At 37.6% G+C, this 21,512-nt stretch overlaps 1 long non-coding RNA gene across 1 annotated transcript in view; it reads right to left on the reverse strand.

The window, feature by feature from the left end:
* Window positions 1-281: 281 nt before the first annotated feature.
* Window positions 282-21,512, reverse strand: part of LOC127013385 (uncharacterized) — an 89,205-nt gene continuing 67,974 nt past the window's right edge. Inside the window, exons 2-4 of the long non-coding RNA XR_007766071.1 lie at window positions 6,080-6,206; window positions 1,847-1,965; window positions 282-510 (exon numbers count right to left, since the gene is read on the reverse strand). This is a non-coding gene — a long non-coding RNA (uncharacterized LOC127013385). The remainder of the gene's footprint in view (window positions 511-1,846; window positions 1,966-6,079; window positions 6,207-21,512) is intronic.

A 21,512-nucleotide genomic window follows, 5' to 3' on the forward strand; every position in this document is an offset into this window, starting at 1 on the left:
TGGAAGTGAAGAAGGTTCATAGCCAACAGGAGATTGGGCTAAAAGCATGAACAGAGAAATTAAAGGCTCAGAAATAAGTATTTTCTCAGTATTACCTTTTCTAGTTAAACTATTCTTGTAAGAGGATGCTATGCAACAGTCAGTGAAGCCCTAGTCGGTGAAGCCCTCTGGGTTAAGACCTCCATTATGAAAGCGTTTTACACTTTAACCCAACAAACTATGTTACCCAAGTACTTTACATGCCCTTTTTAAAAATCTCATAAATATTTGGAAGAGGCTGACACCTGACTGGATAACCCAGAGAAAACATAAAGTTGGTTTAAGTGTAGATGGGTTTTGGTGACATATAACTGAATACAAGGGGCAGGTGCAGATTGGTAGATTAGAAATACAAGCCCAGCTGATCAAGTCTCTCTTGTGTCCTTGAAAGCCTAAAAACTCACAAACAATAGGTGAGTGGGGAATGCAGAAGAGAAGTAGTAGTCTTGGCCCATACAAAATATTGACCTGCTGATTAACAAAAAAGAGAATTTTAGTTGAAAAAAAAAGACAAAAAATCAATTTATATTTTGTTAAATATATGTGGATAACTCACAACAGCATCTACAAAACCTTGAAGAAATAAAAATAGTAAGAACAACATTTCATAGTTGCAAAGTACAATAAAGAACCTCCTGACTAGCAAAGGCAAGAGCAAGAAGACCTTCATTTTGACATATGGAAGCAAAGGTGTTAACATGCTTAATTAGTTCATTTCAGCAGATTTCATTCTGAGTCATTCTAATTAAGATGGTGAAAAAGGAAGCTGAAGATTAGTTTCTTGAAAAACATTGCTACTTCAGGAAAACTCTTTCTTTTAAAAATATGCATAAGAAAATAGTTTGATTTCTTTAGTTTTTTGTGAAAAAAAAAAAAAAAAAATCTTCCTGAGCTAATGTTGTTGTATATTGAATTTTATCTGGTTACATTGAATTGTGGAACAGTATGTGTGTCCTGTAAGTGTAAAAATCACTGTGTAAATGTGTTAGCTACCTTAGTGAAACCGAGAAATAGCACTGCTATTTTAAACACAAAGCTCCCTAAGGTATCCCACGTGTAAGAATAGAACTACCTATGATGACCATTGATATACCTTATTTTCAGTTCACCATGAATGACCACAGTAGAATGATTGTGCTCAACAACATTAAAAAATTCAACTCCAAAGTAAGGCTTAAAGCAGCCCCTAATTTTACGGTGCAAACCTGCACTGAAAACATTAGAGAACTACAATATGGAAAATTCCAATATTTGGCAAACCAAAAAAGCTTGATCGACACAGTGAAGCTAACATGCACATGAAAAACTAGAAAATATCTGATACTAGATTTTGACACAGATCAAGAATTAATGCAATATGATGTAAAACCTAGACAAAGGTACAAAATATAATTCTGTAGCTTGCCAGACATAAAAGTGCCTTCACTTAGGCTCATATTTATTTTAAACATTTTTTAACAACAATAATTTTAGAAAAAGGTATTACAAATGCCTTACTTCTGGACACGAAGCAATACTACTTGATAGAGAATTACTATTTCTCTGACTTGGCCAAGCATTATCATGAGTTTTTCACCTGTACTTTTCTTCTAAATTAGTTTTGTTTTGGCGTTCTTGCTATCTTATTGGGGTTAGGAATTCTGCAGAGTAATGTTGTTGCTGTTGCACTCAGTTTTTGAATAAGAGTGATTTAATTTTATCTCCAGGTGTCTTTAATCCTCTTTTTTTGTGTGTGGTTACTTCAGTCTTAGACAGTGAAATAATGTATTTGATTTTTTGGAGAAGTCAGCCCTGTGACATATCTTACCTCTCTATGTTTGCGTGACCCAAATCCTTCATAAGACTCTGTTTTCATCAGGGTGTGTTAAACTTTCTATTACAAGAAACTGGGATTTTCAACACACTTGATCATATTAACCTGACAAACTGAAACAGATGGAAAACAAGTTTAATGCATAGGAACTGTAGTTCAATCGTCTTTGTTAGGAATTACGAATTAAATGTGGCAGCTTTATTCAACTCTTGTAGATAAGGACAAACTCAAGTCTTTGTTGGCTTCTGTATCTTGAGAGGCTCTTCCGTTAAAGACTACATATATTTGTGTGAGCTATTAAATGGCAGAGAAACACTTCATATTCAGCTAAGCTTTTTCTAGAGACAGCAGCTTTGTATTGCCACCCAGTAAATTTCACACTTTGCTATTCCCTACTTCTAGTCATTAACAGTAATCCTAAAGATGAATGCAAAACTAGTTGAAAGTGAATTGGAGTATGTTAATAACTCATAACTATTTTTCACTGAAGAGAAGGCTTCTTCCAGAAATCCTCATGAGTAAAATGGATCTCAAAGAGAATCAGAGTTAGAAAAGACTCTCCTTCCCCATTTGCTTAGAGGGAATGATGTATGGAAAAACAAAATCATGCAATTACTCTTCTCAGAAGTCTGTTAAAGCCACCAAATATTGTTGAAGCCTTACCTGTACTTCAGAAGTGTCATTACTTATTTAAAAAATTAAATAAAAACAGATCAGTGACTGTGTAATGGTGTAGCTTTATCACCTATGAATGATGGTACAAGTGGTAGCTCTTCCCTTTTAAACAAGATGTGATAGCCATTAAAAACCACACTTTGGTGTTGTTCTTCATGGGGCCAATTTCCCTGTGTCTAAAACTTTAAAATTAAATTCCACAAAGCTATGAGAGAAGATTGTCCTACCTAAAGTGTAAGCTTGACTCACCATGGATGACATAAATAAATGTAATGAAAGCAATTTCAGTGTCTGCTAAGGTGTTAGGCTATAAGCTTAATTATAAGCTCCACTCTACAGCTCCAAAGTACCCAGAGATTGACTTACCGAGAAGTACATTTGGGTACATAATTACATGTAATGTTTTCATGGAATGATAGCTGTTTTCACAACAGTCCAAGTTCCTCACATTCAATGGTTATGTGACATTTTCTGCTTCTGTTTTCTAAGAAATATTTTTCTTAGTGTTGCAGTTGTAAAAAACAGCTGAAACACATGACTACGGTGTATTTGGGTGGCCTTAAAAAAACTCACTTTGAAGCAAAAAATTAAAAACACCATTTAAAGTTTCATATTTGGGGTTTCATATTTGGGAGCTTAAATTTTCACTTTTGAATACCTGGATGTGGCCAGCACACATCACAGAACCAGGCTGGGCTTCTGGAAGGGCACAGTGCAAACACCTTTGGACAGTTGGCTTTCTTGGCATAGAAATGCTAATGGATTTACTCTGGTTCACAGAAAGCCAGAAAGGAAGGCTCCGGTCGTCCTTGTCTGGAAAGACATTCTGTTTCATCCTGGTGGATGATATTTCAGCCTTAATTATCTTTGCCACTTCTTGGGGCGGGGACAGAGGCCATCAATCCTCAGGAAATTATCCGCACCAATTCATCAGCATATGTGACCATTCCCACTTTCACCTCAAATGCAAGGCATGCTTTTTCTGCCAAGATTTCTCAAACATTATAGGATACATATTAAAAGGAAAAAAAAAAAAATCCCCTACTACAACACCCTATTGTCCACACAGGTTCTTTTTTCCACTGGAAAGCGGATGAAAGAGACCATGAGACACATGTGACATCTTACTGTGTAGCTTAATGCGCTACTGGCAGCCGCTTGGATGCTACAGTGATAAGAGTGGCAAAAGAGCCTATATAGAAGAGATTAGCCAGGGATTTGGGAGAAAGGAAGCCAAGTGGCAATCAAACTGGCTGAAGAAAATACAGGGAGCACAGAGAGGATTGTACAAGAAGCACCTGCCTGTCAAAATGCTCTGAGCATATATTTATCTCCCTTTAACTATTTTCCATGAGTCAGACAGCACTGGTAACTGCAAATTCAAGCACCCTCAGAATCCTTGGATGTCAGCTTGGTCCTGTGATCCAATAGCAGTAATTATCTGTCATTGTACAAGAGCACCTGAAAGCTGCTTGTGTATAGCTATAACACTTTATGCTATAATAGAAAAGCAAAATTGTCTCTACTACTTGAAATTGCTGGGTGAGTTTGTTTATGACTACCTCTGAGATATAATAGTTTTTGCCCCCTCTCCCCCCACCCCCTTTTCTTCCTTTTCTTTTCTGGCAGATAGACCCAAAAATAATCAGGAATCTTGATTGCAATCTGTAGGGCATTGTCTTCAATGATGCATAAACACTAAACGATAAAAAGAGGACATTTATTGCCAGCTGTAATACTGTGCAGAACTTTATTTTAATAAGATAAAGTCATGTAATTACCCTTTGGCTTCTATTTAATTACATGAGAAAGTTAGTACTAAATGCTGCACCTTAAGAACACTGAGTTAGGATTTTCTTGTTTACAGCCTGAAAATTTTCTCCAGGTATTGTCTGTTATATGAAAGTCACAAAAGAATCACAAAAATAAATCAATGGAGCAGCAAGATTTTTAAAAGAAAGACAGTAATTTAGAGTACAACAATATATGAACAACTGAACCTTGGTCTCAAATCTGGTTAGTCTTACATGAGCTTGTAAGTAACAGTTAGTTCGTATTTTTCATCCAGTAATCTTTATTTGGGGGCTGTTTTGGCTTATAGGAGACTAATTTTAATCCAGCTACAAATGGACTCCATTGTCTCTATTGACACTGAGCATACCTAAAAAGCAGATGCACTCTTAGTGTCTTATGTTGCAGGCTGCAATATGGACTGCTTTTGCAAAAAGCAATCAGAGAACCAAGACTGTCTCCTGTAGTTTTAATTTGAAATATGGATCTAGATACATATAAAATTTTCTGGAAGAGAAATATTTTTTATCAATAATTTAGCACAGAACTCTATTCAATCAAAAGTTCAAAAAAAATTTGAAATCTTCCATGGAGATGATACCGTTCATAGATGTCTAATGAAATTTAGGAGTCTAAGTCAGCAGGTAATTCTAAGGTCTCACTCGTCAGTGAAGGTGCCATAATTAACACCCCAATGTCTCTACCTCCTGTAGTTGATATGAATGGAACAAAAGATGTCAAATCATCATAAACTTTTATAACAACAGATACGAGACACTGTCAGAACCTCAGCTAACACCTCCCTCCCTAAAACAAAACCGTAAACTGGAAATGCTAACTTACATGATGAATGTGCTCCTTGCTTTGGAAAAACAAAACGAAGAATCCTCAAAGGCTTGTAAAAAAAGAAATAAAGGGCCTTTATAAAGATGGAAGGACCTTTGAGAGGTCATTTAGTTCATCCTCAATCCCCGAGAAAGGATCAGCCATCCCTAATTCCCTCATTACCTGCTCTCACAAACCTTCAGTGATGGGGACTCTGCAGGCTTACTGGACAGTCTCCTTCACTGCCTCACTTAACAAGTGAAAACATGGATCTTTCTTGCTGCAACTTAAACCTATTATTTCTGGTCTCTACCCTTTTTGGACATTAATAATAGATTATTCCCTTTTCTTTGCAACAGCTTTTTCATATTGGAAGCCTGTTGTTACATCCCCCTCCGATTCTTCTTCCTTTTACTAAAACAGCTGCAGCTCTTTCTCTTTTCTCATAAATAATGCCTTCTAGATCTCTAGACAAATGATTGTTGCTTTTCTTAGTGCCCTCCAATTGGTCTATGTCTTCCTGAGGTGTTTCTTGAAACATCAAACAGGGTGAGGTCTGTTGAGACCAATGAGAAATATTACTAAAGAATTATTCCACTGGTCTGGAAAACATATTCCAGTACAATGATCTTCTGTGTACCTGCATGGCATTAAAAGGTTCATTTGGCTTGTGATCCACAGTAACTCCCAGAGTCTCTCCTCAGAGCAAGTACCTACCCAGTTGTTTCGCATCTGTTCTTGTGAACCTGATTACTCCTACCTCTTTCACTGAGGTATTTTTTTAATGTCAAAGATTTTTGTTGAAACCATCTGCAAATATCATCTTGAATTATAAAATGTGCTCTAACTTCGCAGATTTGGGTTTTCGGTAAATTTAAGGCTTTTCATTTCATTCTCCACATCATTAGTAAAAACACTGAACATAAAAGACCTCACCTGTGACACGTCTGCTGAATTCAACTAGATGCTTCCTTCCAGTTCGACAGTGAACCCACTGGTATCTATTCTTCAGGTACCATTATCCAATCAGTTCTTCACTGCAGATCATATTTCTTCACCTTCCCTATGAGAATATCATAGGAGACTTTCTTAAGAGCCTTACTAGAGCTAAGATACAGAACAGAACACAGGGTCTGTTATAGAAGGAAATCAGATTGGTTTGATCTGACTAGCTAATATGAATCCAGTTGGCTGCTACTCATCTTTTTCTTATCTTCTAGATGCTTACAAATATTTGACACCATTATTCATTCTAGTTGTTTTTTTCATGGGTTTGAGGTTTAGATGCCTGACCTATAATTTACTAGATTCTCTGCTAAAAAAAAGAAAAAAAAAGTAAAGTTTCTTCTGTGTGTATATATGTATTTAATCTTCTGTACCGTGCCTACTTTTCACCTTAATGGTTCCGAAAGTGCTCTGGACTAGGATAAAGTTCATCAGGCCCAACTCATGTCACAACAGCTATCTTGCCATATTACTCTATAAACCATATTTTTTCTATGCTGTAGACCATGTTCTACCCACCATGTTTTTGTGATAATCGTACCTTGGAAGTGGTCCTTGTAGACAGATCACAAAGGTTTTAAAATCTGATATTGCATTTTTATGGAATACATTTGTAAGATAACCCATCTAATTTTAATTGTTTTTATAGTTGTTGCAAGATTTATCTCCAAAACAATCCTCCCTGGTTGTGCAGTGCAGTCATAGCATATGCAACACAGACACTCATACCTAAATTGTCCTTAATCTAGCTACTGACAGTGAACACAGGCCAGTCGGGCTGTAGCGCAAGTAAGTCAAGCCTGCCAGAAACCCCAGGTACCTATTCTGACTACTAATTAGAGCTGAAGGTTCTGCTGCTACATTTTCTCCGCTAATCATTATCCTTGTTAGTTAAACTAAACTTATAGTAGATATGCATGACAATGCTTCAGTAACTCAGCTGACGATATATATATGTATATCTTCAAACATGACAGTCATGTGTCTTTTAATAAAATACCAGCAGTGATGAGGGAAGAATCAATAGAGTTAAGCTGCTTTCTGTTTATGGTATTCTATTGGCAATAGATTGTTATGTCTTGTAATTCCTTCTTTATGCGTCACTATGTGATAAATTACTTTGTGGCAGTGTTTTATTCTTTAATCAAAAAGACTGAATTCAAGTTGTTCTTTGCCTTAATTATCTATCAGACTTGTTGGATAACTCAGATTAATTATTTATTCACTATATTTTAATTTACTGACTGCATAAATATGTAAAAGCTTACGACATAAATTTAATCCACTTTAGTAGATATTTAGACCAGCAAGATATATAATCATATATGTACTGGCAATGTATATAATAATTTTAATATATCAAATGCATAAAAGCAAGACATATGAAAAACAAATTAGTTTTGAAATATGATACAATATCTAAATAACTATAATCACTCACTATACATTCATGAAATAAAAATTAAGCATACAACATATTAGTATCATTTACTATTTTCCTTATTATTCCCTTAAAGTTTACTTCGTGAAGAACATTTTATTTATTGAAACTATGAAGAAAATGGTTTGGAAGCCAATTATACAGATTCCAGCATTGAAACATTTTGGAAGACCTTTGTAGTCCACTTGCTAAGTCTCAGGCACAACCCAACATACAGAAGGAACATAAAGTACAGTGAAATGCTGAAGCCAAGGAGAAGGAGAGCAGGGAGGGGATGGCAGAACTGGAAGCATATTTCAGGTTCAATTTAACATAATTTTAAATTAGTGCTGGAGCATTCAACTAGAATAACGTTTTCAGAAGCCATTAGTGTACTCCAGCGACAGGGAGAGGACACCCTGAGGAGCCACATGAAGCAACACCTTCCCTATTTTCCCTTCAGGGCTTGGTGTGGCCCAGAGCTTCACAGTCAGATCAGGAAAAGGAAAGGGAAGAGAAAAGGAGTTATTTTAAGCAGTATTAGGACAAACTTTGTGTGAAGGGAGTTTAAAGCTGGAACAAAATATTTTTTCTGCTCCAGTCCTACACCCTCCAAATCATTCATTTCCCCCATGAACAGAACTCACAATTGACTGAACTTGGAAAATGCTTTTGGAGTTATTAATCTGATTTCTTCATTTTGTATCCATAGTAAAGCAATCTGCTTGATTGCCAAGAGACCTTTTTTGTTCGGTTGAATTGGGAGAGGGGTCAGAGAAGAGGATAAGAAAAAGAGGTTTCAAGGAAAATGAAAACCATGCAAGGAAGAAATAATAATTCAGGTCAAGTTAAAGTTTAGAGTTGGTTGGAAGACAAGTTTTTGGTTTTATCTCAAGGTTACTTAACCTTTTTTCTTAACTCCCACTCTTTTTCAGTTACTTATTTCAAAAAGAAAAGGCCATTTCAACATGAGAAGATGAACTATTTCTTTTTAAAAATGTCAAAAGTATTTCAAGTGTTCCAATATTAGAACATTTTAACATTTTTGAATTCTCTCTTTTCCACTTTTTTTGGCTGAAGGTATTTGCCCACACAATCTCTTTAGAACTGCATGTAATTGTAGATTTACTGTTTGCTAAGGAAAAAAAGCAACAGCCCAAAGCTAGCTGCTACTGAAAAGCACAAGATTGCCTGGGTAATAATTATTTGTTGCATTTGTGTGGCTTTAGGCTTTACATCTAGAGATTATTGGGGAACTTCTATTTTTAAACCAAATTCCTTGAGATACGTAGAAATCTCTATAGATCCTGAAGATATAAACTGTTCACATCATTCTTTCTCTTTAGAAAAGAACCAAATTTGTGCTCCTGATAAATAGTGTGCAAGAAAATATAGAAGACTTCACTTAGAGAAATCTTCCCAAAATCCTCGAAGAACACGAATTTTTTAAAAATCCCTCTCCTATTAGGACACCATCAGAACATTTCAGGGGTCATTTTTTGTTATTTTTAACTATAAAAATAGACACAGAAAGACACTCCATTTTAGAGCAGTTCAGCGGTTAGGTTACACATGTGGGAGACAGCCTTGTCTTTTCTCAGTACCTTCTGTTGGATCTGTTCAACATTACAAAAAAGCCATCAAGAGTCGTGTCTGTCCCTGGATTCTCCCACACCCCAAGGTGAGCACTCTAATTAGTAGGCTAAAGAGAATCAGTCTGTCTCTCCCTGTGTTTGAAATATTAATGAGACTGACAGTTTGGGTGATGCACAGGATGAAGGTAAATATATAACTACTGAGAGGGCATGAATACCTGGTTATATTAGTAGTACTTAGGTGAAGGAAAACTACAGGTTTAGGATGTGAAGCAGCCCAGTCTGCTCGAACAGGAATTCACTACCAGCCCAGTGGGAAGATTCCCACCTACTTCAGTCTGAAACCTGTTTGTATCAAGTGAGTATGTGATGTAAGCTATACCCATATTAAGTTGAATCACCATTTGCAGTAATTTTCTCAGTAGGTCTTAAAGCAGGTTAATTTTTAATTAAGCATTAAATTAATTAGCTCTCTTTTAAAATTAATTAGCTCTTGCTCCATGCATTTTTATTTTTTTTCTTATAAGCAAAAGCTGTGCTGGTGTCAGGGTGTTTATGGCTATCCCAACATGAAATTCCACAGCTGGTCACAGCACAATGTCTAAACCTTGTCAAACGGAGGAGTATTACCTTCTTTATGTAAAGAAAAGTTAGTCTGTCAGCTTTCTAGTCATATGGGAAATGTAAGTGAAGAGAAAAACTGTTCCCTCCAGAAACAGTTTTTTCCAAACGAGTCCAGTTTGCCTCTTGGCTCACTGTATCCTTTGGGGTGCTTACTGCTCTTCTAATAAGGGTAGCAACTTCTTTGCCTGTCATGTCTGGAGATACCTACTGAGAAGGCTTGGTTCCCTTTTTAATCCTCTTTGTCAATGCTAGTGCCAAGATCAAATGTTGGTACAAACAACTCTTCATTGTGCTAATGAGAGACAGGATTTTGTTGGAACTAATTTTTCCTTTAAACTGTCAGAAAGTTGCACAAAGCTTTTGTTACAAACCAAGTCCTCAGGAACAAAAGCCTTTACCTGTTGCTCTAGCCCTGGGGAATGTAACATTTCTGTAAAAAGTGCTCCCTCCCTGTCCTAAGGATCCATTGCTGATGACCTGGCATGGGTGAAAAGCATGACTCCAGTGAGAACCAAAACACTGGGTTAGACTGTGCCACTGCACTCACTTCTGCCATGGCAGGCAGCAGCAAAACACTGTGCCAGTATACTGTTAAGATATCCTCACCTCGCCTCTCTCAAATGCATCCGTTCTTGTAGAGGCAAAGCAGCAATAATCAGTGCTCAAAGCATTGAAGAACAGTGATTAGAAATAGGACAGGCCACAGCAGGGAAAAATTTTTTTATTTCTCTGAAGTCCTATCACAGCTTCTCAAAGGCATCCAAACAATAATGCATCAGCTTTTTCAGTCAGGTTTAATTTTATCTCCTAGCTTTTCCAGCTAGTAGAGGGGAAAAGCTGTTGCTGTGGATAGTTCAGGTATTACATACATCCAGGATAAAACTGCTCTGAAAAATAGATACCAAAACAACTTCAGGACACTGATAAACTAACTACAAGTTCAAAGACAAACGTGAAGATTGTGATAAACTTCAAAGACATTATTTAGGAGAAGTTTTAGTTAAAGGTCTGCCACATGTACCATGGAAAGACTGACTGAAATACCAAACCGCCAAGTGCTGTTCATAGATCCAAATCGAGAGAAAGGAAGAAAATGGTCTGGTAATGCGCTGGCTGGTTTCCAGGATACTGCTTTCAGCTCTAGTGTTCCCCCAGAAAGGGGTCTAGCAGCTGGGAGCATGCAGAAGCGGTCATCCATAGGCTGGAAACAGATCTTTGTGTACAAGGCTTAAAGAGATCTTAAGACATTCGGCACATTCATCTCATTCAGCACATTTCTCTGAAACGCCTATTATTTTGAAACTGTTAGATACACAAAGCGGTGAACTGGGTGGGTCTTTGATTTGATTCACTGCTGTAATTCCAGCATTCCTACAGGATGCGCAAAGAGCAGGAAGAAAGCTAAGCTCGCACTATCCTAGGTTTATAAAATTCCTGAAATGCAACAGACCCCTCCACCATTGCAGCAGTAACTAATTCCCTCAGTTCCTAATTACTCTGATTTATAGTTCAGTAATCTTTAACAGTCAAGTGTGTACATGTGCTGTGCACGTGTGTGGACAAAGAGAGGGAGAAGACAACCATGGGCCATGTGCTGGAAGGTATCTGTCCATTTCCAGATCAGGCCAAAGGAGAAGTACCTACTGTCTTCCAGTGACAGGACACCTGCGTGAACCCTTCTTCAGTTCTCAGATCGATATTTTCTTCACCTGCCAAGGCTGCCAGTCTGCAATCACTATCACAGTATCACCAATAGGGTACAATATACAAGCATGGGCAAACAGGCAGATGATAAGGTTTTATTAGGTTGAACCCGAATCATGGGATTGTACACAAGTAATTATCTGTAATCAAAATGCCATCACTCAGTTCAGGTGTACAGGCAGATGGGGAGCCCTGGCCTGAGGTCAAACTACCAAGGAAAAAAATGTGAGAGTCTGCTAGACACTGTACAAAATCAAAGAAGATAAGTAGTTGGCAAAACCTATAAATGGTCTAAAACTATTAAGACAATAGTGAATAGTGGGATAAACTACCAAAGTGAAAAGGAAGTATCAGAAACTCCCCTTGGGTGAATAACACCGAAGTACAGTGAAAGGGGGTGCTGGCTTAGCAGGGGTTCTCACCAAGCCAGAATTAACAAATAAGAGCATAAAATCAGCAAACCCAGGGCTACTGAGGGAAAGAGTAAAATGAGCTCGGGCTGATTATGTGTGAGAAGGGAAAAAGGGAGTATTAGGCAAAGCAAACCATGCAATCAGGGCTGTTCTGGGTCACTCTGAGCAGCCCTGCACCTGATCAACTTGGCTCAGGCTGCTGCAGGTCAGGGAACCTGCCGTTCTGACTGCACCCCACGTCTGAGTGGCTTCTGTAGCCCAGGGGACCAGGGTGCTGTCCTTCACGTGAGTGCGGAGACACGGTAAAAGGGATGGTGGAGGGACTGGACCTGCCCTAGCACAGACATGACTTAATGGCATGCTGATGCCACAGGCTTGGCTTCCTCTCTTACCTCTCTCCGCTAAGGAAAATGGACAGATTAGTTGCAGTTCGATTGGGAGCACTTGCCCATCAATCTGATTCACTTTTCTATTAACTCTCACCACAGACTCTGAATGGTACTCAGATAGCAGTAATTTAATCCTTGCTGATCAGAACTGGGAAAGGAAGTGACCGCATAGACACAAAGTACTTGGAACAACAGGAGCTGGACCAGAGTTATAGAATCAAACAGAATACAGCACCTCTGCAGTTAGGACGTTGCATTCTCACTTCACTGTTGCTCTATTTTATGACTATTGCTAGGCATCCTTGCAAACTTCCTAGACTCCTGTGAGATTTTCCAGGAATTTGAACAGAAGTTTAATGATGCCATCTTGGCAGAGCAGACCTTTTTGCAGTATATGGTGATTCTAGTGGTAAATTATTCTATATAGTAAGAGCAGTATAATTTTCCAGTCCTGAGTCTAACATAGCAAGTCATTCTGGATATTACAGAAAAAAAATACATTCTCTTTGTTAAAGATGATTATATACTTGTGCGATATTCAGTCTCCAGAAAAGTATAGACTTTTAAATAAAACCAGAAGTGCTTTAATGGCCAAATGTAATTTACTTTCACAATTTTTACCAAGTATTTCTCTGCGTCAAAATAAGGAATACCTGTCATGGGATTTTATCAAAAATTGGTACAGCATATACATGATTTAATAACTCACAGCTGCTTAAAATGTAACATCTAGTGACCTTTATTTGAATTATTTCACTTGAAATGGAATGGTTATTGCCAGACTACAAACATGTAAATTGAATCATTCTAAATTAAAAAACATCTGTATAAATCTTTACAGGCAAAATTTACCACTTTATTCCAGAGTTAGTCCCACTTAACCTGGACAGCAATAAAATTCATCTGCAAGCAGTCCTTTCAAAACAACTATGCAGGGACTACAGAATCTTCTTTATGAGAAGTATCAAGACCCAGTATGTTTTAAGACCATACTATTACAGCACCTCTATCACATCTTTGCAGAAAAGTTAAAAAAAAAAAAAAAAAGAAAAAGAAAAAAAAAAGAAAAGAAAAAACCAAACAAAAAAATCCCACCACCTTCCAAAGCATGAGATGGTATGGATGAATGAATGGCAATGACAAAAAACAGATAAAATTGGACTTAAAGTGTTGGCTTTTAAGGTTTAGCTCTTGCATCACACTTTTTCCAAAAGCAATTGTATTGCTTATACAGTGGAAAGGTTCTGACTCCAATATAATATATGCTTATTTAGGTTACTAATCCTTAGAGACTGAACCATGCACAGTTCCTTTCACTCTGCAATGAAGTACAGCAAAAGAACAAAAGTATTGTTTCATCATTCATGTAGGTAAATATGATTAGTCACATAGGAGAGAAGGAGAAAAAAGTTCCTGAAGGATATTACTGGAGACAAGGAGTGTTTGGTGGAAGTAACACAATTGTTTTACTCTGATCCCTAGATGTTCACAGCTAGAGACAAGATCTTCAGCATGATCTGGTAGACCTTTTATGCCAAAGGGGGAAGGAAGAAGTGATGAGCACAACTGGATTTAATTTGTATTTTTTCATCATTTCATATGTAGATGTTCAAGAATAATTTTTGATATTTCATTAACTACCTTAAAGTTGTAAATTTACAAATTTAATATACATCATTTGAAGATTAATACCAATTCACCTGCTCTGGACCATATCCCAAACTGATGAACATGGATGGTGTTGCCCATACATAAAAGGTGGTTTGGACACAATTATACTCTTCCATGGGACACCTCAGCGTGGGAAAAATGAGAGAAAGAAAATTCCACCATATTTTCTTCCTGGAAGTTTTCTTCCCATTCATTCTAGTAGAGAAGCAGAATTTGGGACCAGCTTGCTACATTTTGGATCTCATCACTGGGTTCCTGTTGTCTGAAAAAAAAGATCTTTCCAAACAGAGGGGAAAGGCAGGGGACAAAGCAAGGAACTGGAGAAGTTTCTCCTCCTAAAGAGCTTGCTGAGATGGAAAGTTTCAGACAGCTAAAACCAGGAGTGCTTTGGGAAAAGCTGAAGCATCTGGGAGGAAAGCATTGTACTGAAAACCCAGCCAAAGGCTTAGGGCAATAGGCAGATAGTCCTCTCTACTCACCGTTTTCCCTCAATTCATAATGAAATATGTCTTTCTTACCCCTTTACTTTGGGAAAAAACAGCAGTGACAGCAATGAGTAAATGAGACACTGCACCCAGCCACAATTCCTTTAAACTCATACTGAAAAGGTCTAAATGCAATGTCAAAATCAAGGTGCAAGAATCTAATTGTGGTCCTAGAAATAACCTCAGAGTAATGGCACACTACCATCAGCACAGCAGTAAGAAGAAGTAATGGCTCTACTGTAGATCTATGCAATTTTTTTTTTTGTTTTACTGGGAAAAGACAATTCCGCTGCATGATATTTTTGTCTGCTTGAAAATTCCTGCAATGTGACTCAATGGGCATATCCATGTGCAAGGGTTTTAGCTGAATTCTTTAACTGACTCAATGGAAAATGAGTAAAAACTACTTTTCTAGTTTAGTAGCAGGCTAGCACACATCTTCCAGACATGTACATTTTTCTTGCAGGTACAAGGCAGAAGGTAAAGAGACCTATGGTATCTATAGCTCATACTACTGGTACACAGTATTCTACAGCGCTAAACTGAAAGACTTTTCTTCTAAGCTGTGTAAATTTGCAAAGATTAATCTCCATCTTTGATTTTTTTTTTTACTATCCAATCAGCATACTAACTCATTTCACTCATCTTTATAAATAGCATTTATCTTCCTATTGCCATTCAAATATAATTTACACTAGGCAGAGAGATTACAGACCTTGATTTTATATGAAACGCCTTTGAGTCATAGTGAGCAAAATGACTCACTTCCATCATTGCTGTTCAGTAAAATGATTCTGGGATATCAAAATTATCTGTTCTGTCTAGTCCACCCCGTTCTATTTATTTCCCTTAAGTTTGACTTCTGATGAGTAATGATTTAAGGCAACATTTCAAGTTTGCCCCCATTGTTTTTCAGACCAATCTTTCACTATTACATCTCCCAGTCTTCCAGACCAGAAGACCTGCCATTTCTGTAGCCGATGTCACAGGCAGTATTTTGCTTCAGATAGCTTTTGCATTCTGATTCAGAGTCCAGTCAGCAATATCAATATGAGATCCCACTGGGAAAGAAAGAGCTGCTTGCTCCTCAGAAAAGCTCACTCTGACAGACAAGGAGAAATCTTGTCTGGGTGATTTAAAGGAACGCAAGATGTAGGAAGTTATTGATGTGGTACACATGACACAGGGTCAACTTTAGGATTAGTTCTGGACTCCCCAGTAGAAGAAAGACATGGACATATTGGAGTGAGTCCAGCAAAGGGCTGTGAAGGTGACTAAGAGATGGAAGTATCTGACATATAAGGAGAGGCTGAGAGAGATTGGTCTGTTCAGCCTGGAGAAGAGAAGGCTCAGGGAGGATCTTACCAATGTGTATAAATACTTGGGGGGGGGGGGGGGGGGGGGGGCTAAAGAAGATAGACCCAGACTCTTCTCAGTGGTGTCCATTGATAGGACAAGAGTCAATGGGCACAAACTGAAATACAGGAAGTTCTGTTTAAACATAAGAAAAAAATCACTTTTTTTTTATTATAAGGATGGTTGAACATGACAACAGGTTACCTAGGGAGGCTGTGGAGCCTCTGTCTCTGGAGATATTCAAAATCCAAGTGGACACGGTCCTGAGCAACATGCTGTAGATGGCCCTGCTTTGAGCAGGGGTGTGGGACTGGATGGCCTTTGGACGTGCCTTTCAGACTCAACTGTTCTGTGATTCTGGTAGGGGTTAACTTACTTGCACTTGATAACAAACCATCCTTAGGCTGTATACTGTACAGCATGTTAGAGGAATACTAAATAGATCTCTGTTCCCTGAGTCAACAACACTGTTGCTTTAATAACAAAACAGAGTTATAGTTAATGTGCTTCCTGTATTCTTGTTTGGCAACCATGTTTACGCTAAAATAACTGCATGCCTCAATAGCCAAGGTACGGGTCTTTAATCAGCAGCCTGCAAAAGGAGGAAACATTTGATTCTTTCTGCAGTATACTAGCAAGCAAAGAAAAGATGAAGAAAAAAGAAGAGTGCAGGCAATTGTATGCAAGAGAGCGTGCATCCTTCAACTTCGAGGTAAATAAAGCTCTTAGCAGTAAAACATATCATGGAATTTTGTATGAAACAGATCAGTTCAGTGCAATAATTTTATTAGCAACTTTAATCATGCATTCATCAAAACCAGTAATTAATCTTCCAAATGGAAGAAAAAGAGATTGTGCTGATTTCTGATGCATCAAGCTACGAATAATTTTTTCTCTTTTAGGAAACAAAGTAGTATGAGAAGTATCATATGTATAGAAAGAAGAAACTTCCCATACAGGCATGCAAGTACTATGCTGAAAACTAACTGGAAAGCGGTCTTTCTACAACCTCTATAATTCTACTATTTTTTCCTCATCCCACTCCAAAAATATCACTGGCACCGAGTCTTGAATTTTAGCAACAATGGCAGACAAAAAACAAAAAAAAAAAGTGCAGCTGACTCAAGTTCTGGCTTCTCCCTGTAAGGGTGCTGACCTTACCTTCTTTGAAATCCTGACCAGAAGAACAGCGTCTGACTGAGCAGAATCTGGGGCAACAGCAGATATTTGCATATCTCAAAAACTGTACCACTAGGCCAGATCTTGGAGAACAGACCCATTTTCTCTCATGCATTAGACGTACAATTGATAGAGTAGAACAACCTCCTTTTCCCCTTCCTCGCCCAAGGATAGAGGCCCAGAAATGTCAGACGTTCATTCTCCAGCTGGCTAATGCTGTTGACGAGGCAAAGGAGCCCTAGCCAAGCAGAAGCAGTTCATTTTCATCTCTACAAGGTGCTTTCTCTGTAATTTAGGTAAAGCCACCCTCTGGCCCATTTCCTAGAGGTGAGGGAAACAAAAAGCTGACCATGCAGGGGCAAAAGAAAATACGGAAACTGCAAGCGAGGGATTTGCTTTTCAAAGTTAACATCCTGGTTAGTCCCAAAGATTTTATGCCCTCTTACTTCTTCAAACTGTTCTTTGTGTTTCCATACCTGGTATCTTCAAAATAGATGTTTTCATTCCAAATAGGAAGCTATTAATTGGTAACCAATGGTATTTCTTCTGCTTTCCCAGAATCTATTCTAAAATTACTTCCAAAGTCCATGCTATTACCCTATCATAAATGCAAATTTATCTGTCAGTCCCTCCTTCCTAATGAATAAGTTGCATTACATATAAGAGGCAGAACATGACTAAATAGTAATCCTAGAACATCTGATTTATTACAAATTCATACCCTTCATTAACATAGAATATTTTGTACCCACAGTATTCTCCTAGGCAACCTACCTGCTTTTCTGATGCAGAAGGTGGGAGAATGGTGTCCCTGTTTCTTGTTAAAATGTGCTAGTTTTTCATCCTGCTGTGGCATGGATGTTGTTTATAAGTGAGCACATAAAGAATGATCCAGTTTGTCAAAGTGCAGCTGGGGCAGCATATTCTCTTTCTTACATTTTACAACAAAATATCCAAAGAAGTCATACTGATGATGCAGAGAATGTGGAGTTTGGTTTACATCAAAGGAATTTATGAAAGTTAATGCATATCAAAAATAAAAAGGCATCTGAGTCACTGCACAAAAGCTATTTTTGAACTTATATAATCAAATATACTTACGTATGATATAGAGAAACTGTGCCAGCTATGGCATGCATATCCCTCTACTGTAATTAATCTTTGCAAGCATTTTCAGTCATTTTAGATCTACATTTACTTCTGCCTCACACAGTTGTAGTGTTATCTCAGTTTTCACCATCTGTCACAGACATCAGAAAAAATGACTTAAATCAAAGATCATAAAAACAATTTTTAAAGCATTCTGGTTTTCGTACTTTACAGTTTCTGTAGGCCCACACATATAATTAAGACAAAAAACACCATGTTACTGAGTGAGAATGGAAAGGTATCAGCAAAGAAGCTCCTGCTTTCATGAGGCCTTTGCTTAATATACATACTTAGGTCTTGCATCTTTCACATCATGGTTCGCATCTTACATTTCAGGCTCCTCTCTGTCTATAAAGAAAAGATCCAATGGAAATAGCAGGGGAGGAAGAAATCTTTTGGCAGATCAGCAGTTACCAGGGTGTCTTTTCATGCTTCAGCAGTCGTTAGGACTCTTACCCAAGAGCTATGCCATTAATGAGAAGTCTAATGACTTCCATTCCTTTTCTTAAAGGATTCAGCATGTCACCAGTATTTATGAGGAAGCCTGCTGTAGCTACAGGGACATTATGTGCTTCACTATATCTCAAGCTGAGAGATACTGAAAATGGAGCATTAGTTTATCTACTTTTGTTTTGTTTTGTTTTGTTTTTTAAACAGTCTCTCTTTCCCTCCCTCCTTTGTAAATATGTGTGCCACATTTCTTGCAGCCCAAAGCTAGAGAAATGTCTTCAGGCTTGTCGCCAGATCTATTTTGCTCCAAATATCTACCAAATCACCAGAAGCTTTTATTAACTGAGTGAACTGAACCTTCAGACAACAACTGTTCCAGTCCCTCCTGGGGATTTTCTATCTGCATGTAGTAAATAATTCAAAGTTTGGAGTTCTGTACACTTATTCATTTAGCTTGCTTTATTTTTCAAAGCAATCAATGGACTTGGCATTTTATAAGCAAAATGGCGGTTTCTAACACTGAACAATTCTACCAATTAAGGAAAAAAATCCATCTAGATGGATCTTTTTTCAGATTTCTTCTCACAACATACTTCCTTTTCAAATTTTCTGAAGGGAAAGTTGTTTTCCCTACCTTCCTGAGACCATGGAAAGTAGTTAAGGTCCCAGTTTTGCAAACATGTACTGCCTTAGTCACTGAAAATATTCCTACTATCAGCAGTAACATTGCTCATGTGTGGAAACAAGCATAACCTTAAACATTTGTAAGACTTCTGCCTTGATTCTTTATTATCTGTTTCCAGTTTATCCTCTGGCAGCTATGTTATCTACGAAGTATTTTATTTAATACAAGTGCACCCATCAGGATATTAATTTAAACTGTCTCTTGTTATTTGCCAAGTTACCCATCTACCTAAATGATTAAATATATGAAAAAGAGAATCCTGGAAGTGCAGTGAGAGTCAGTAAGATCAAAACTCTTTGAAGTGTAGAAATTCCATTGGAATACTAATTCAGCTCTTAAAAAGCTTAAATTGTTCCTCCGACACCTTTACTTTGCTATCATTTCTCAAGGAAGCAGAAAGGAGATTCCCTCTTCTTCTCCACTCTTCCAAATAGCTGTAAAAGCACTATTGATACACTTGCTATCCAATGCATCAGCAGTTGCTTTAAAAATGAAGTTATGTTATGTTTCTGGGCCAGTTCCATGATCATTTCTTGTAGTGGTTATGCAAGCGATGATAAATACACAAATTTTCTTCCTGTCTGTGAAATTGCAGGAACTTTATGTCTTGTGTGCAGAGAAAGCTCCTTTGTAATCAGAATTTCTTTTTTCTCCAAGGAATGGAAAAAGCGTTCTTCTCCTCTGTCGTACCATCCCCATCTCATCAGCATTTTCCTCTTGTGCTCTCTTTTGGCCTCACAGTCTAAGGGAATTGTACATCAGTGTTCAGTGATAGGCTTCTGCCCTTTATAAATAATTTTGGCTGTATATTGACTGATGATCACAGGGAGATTAAACATTCACATGACTTTTCTTTATCCTTCTCTCCACTGTAGACCCCCATTCTGACGATCTACCGTGAACACAGAGTGACATTTTGAGAAGGAATCCAGAAACAAGACAGAGTTTGTACTTGACACTCAAGAATTTTGTCAGATGCGCAAAAGTATTTCACAGGAGACTGAGACTTTGAAGTCTAAAAGCATTGTTCGATTTTATGTACAGCTTTAGCAGTCTCTCTAAAGAAACTCAGATTTTTTTTATTTTTAATACTCATGCAATATTCAAGTTTTGCTTCCAGTAAAAGCTACCTGAAAAATTGCTGAAAGTCAGCTATCATCTCACTTTTTTCAGTGTATCTTTATGTCATTTCATTGTGATTAAGTATCATGGGGTGGAAAATGAGTCATAGAATAGCACCAAATTATGTGTTAACATCCTCAGTTCTGTTTTTTTCTCTTGCTGTGACTGGAGTTCTCCCATTATTCTGTATTCACCAATACATTTGTGACATATAACTTAGTTATAATGCAACTATGATGTTCTTTGGCTGATACCAAAAACTGGAGTTGGATTTTGTGTCTTTATTACTTCAATGATCTCCAACTTTTTCGAGTGCTTTTAAAACTATCTTCTCATAAATGATTCATAAGATTCCCCATGCAATAGGAGTGTTTACTCCCCCTAACTAGGCTAACAAGAGTTAGCTACTGCTTAGGAGTTTTCTAGAGCAATATTTGTCATAGCTCCTATTTGGTGTGCTCAGGCAATAACAGAACACAAAACCAGATTGTATCATTAATCTCAGATTTGATAGAAATAACACAAGGTTAGAAGAACCGATTACAATAGAAAGAAATATTATCACAGCCAAAGATAAGTGTTAACCTAAACTTTTCTGAAAGCTAACGCACTAGTGGCAATAATTCAACCCACTAATGTCCACTGGCTGAACACGCTACCATCAATCAGGAAACTCTCCCAGGACTTCGAGATAAAACCAAATGGAAGGAACTTTTGTGCGGAGCTGCTGTGCTAAGTGAGGAACAATCTCAGATGCCTGTGAGGGAGAAGTAACAAGTGGAGGCAGATTTATAAAGGACTTATGGCTAATCAGACACTCTACTGGACTCAGGCCCCCTGAGACATTACATCTTGGGAAAATAATGGATGCCATTAAAAATGGCTATTTATTGCACTGTGGTATTTTTTAGTTACAGGATTTGCAGTATTCCCTTGAGAAATCTCTTAAATACCATGGAAAATACATCAGTAGTCAGTGGGAATTATAATGATGCTTAATGTAGGAGGTGCATTGTAAGGTACAATCTAAAGCATAGGTCAGAAAAATCAGACAAAGGAAAACTGTAATTGTATACAGTCAATGAATTTAAATTACTCTCTAATTATAATGTAAGCTGTTAT

Source organism: Gymnogyps californianus, chromosome 2, assembly GCF_018139145.2.
Source record: "Gymnogyps californianus isolate 813 chromosome 2, ASM1813914v2, whole genome shotgun sequence".
NCBI lineage: Eukaryota > Metazoa > Chordata > Aves > Accipitriformes > Cathartidae > Gymnogyps > Gymnogyps californianus.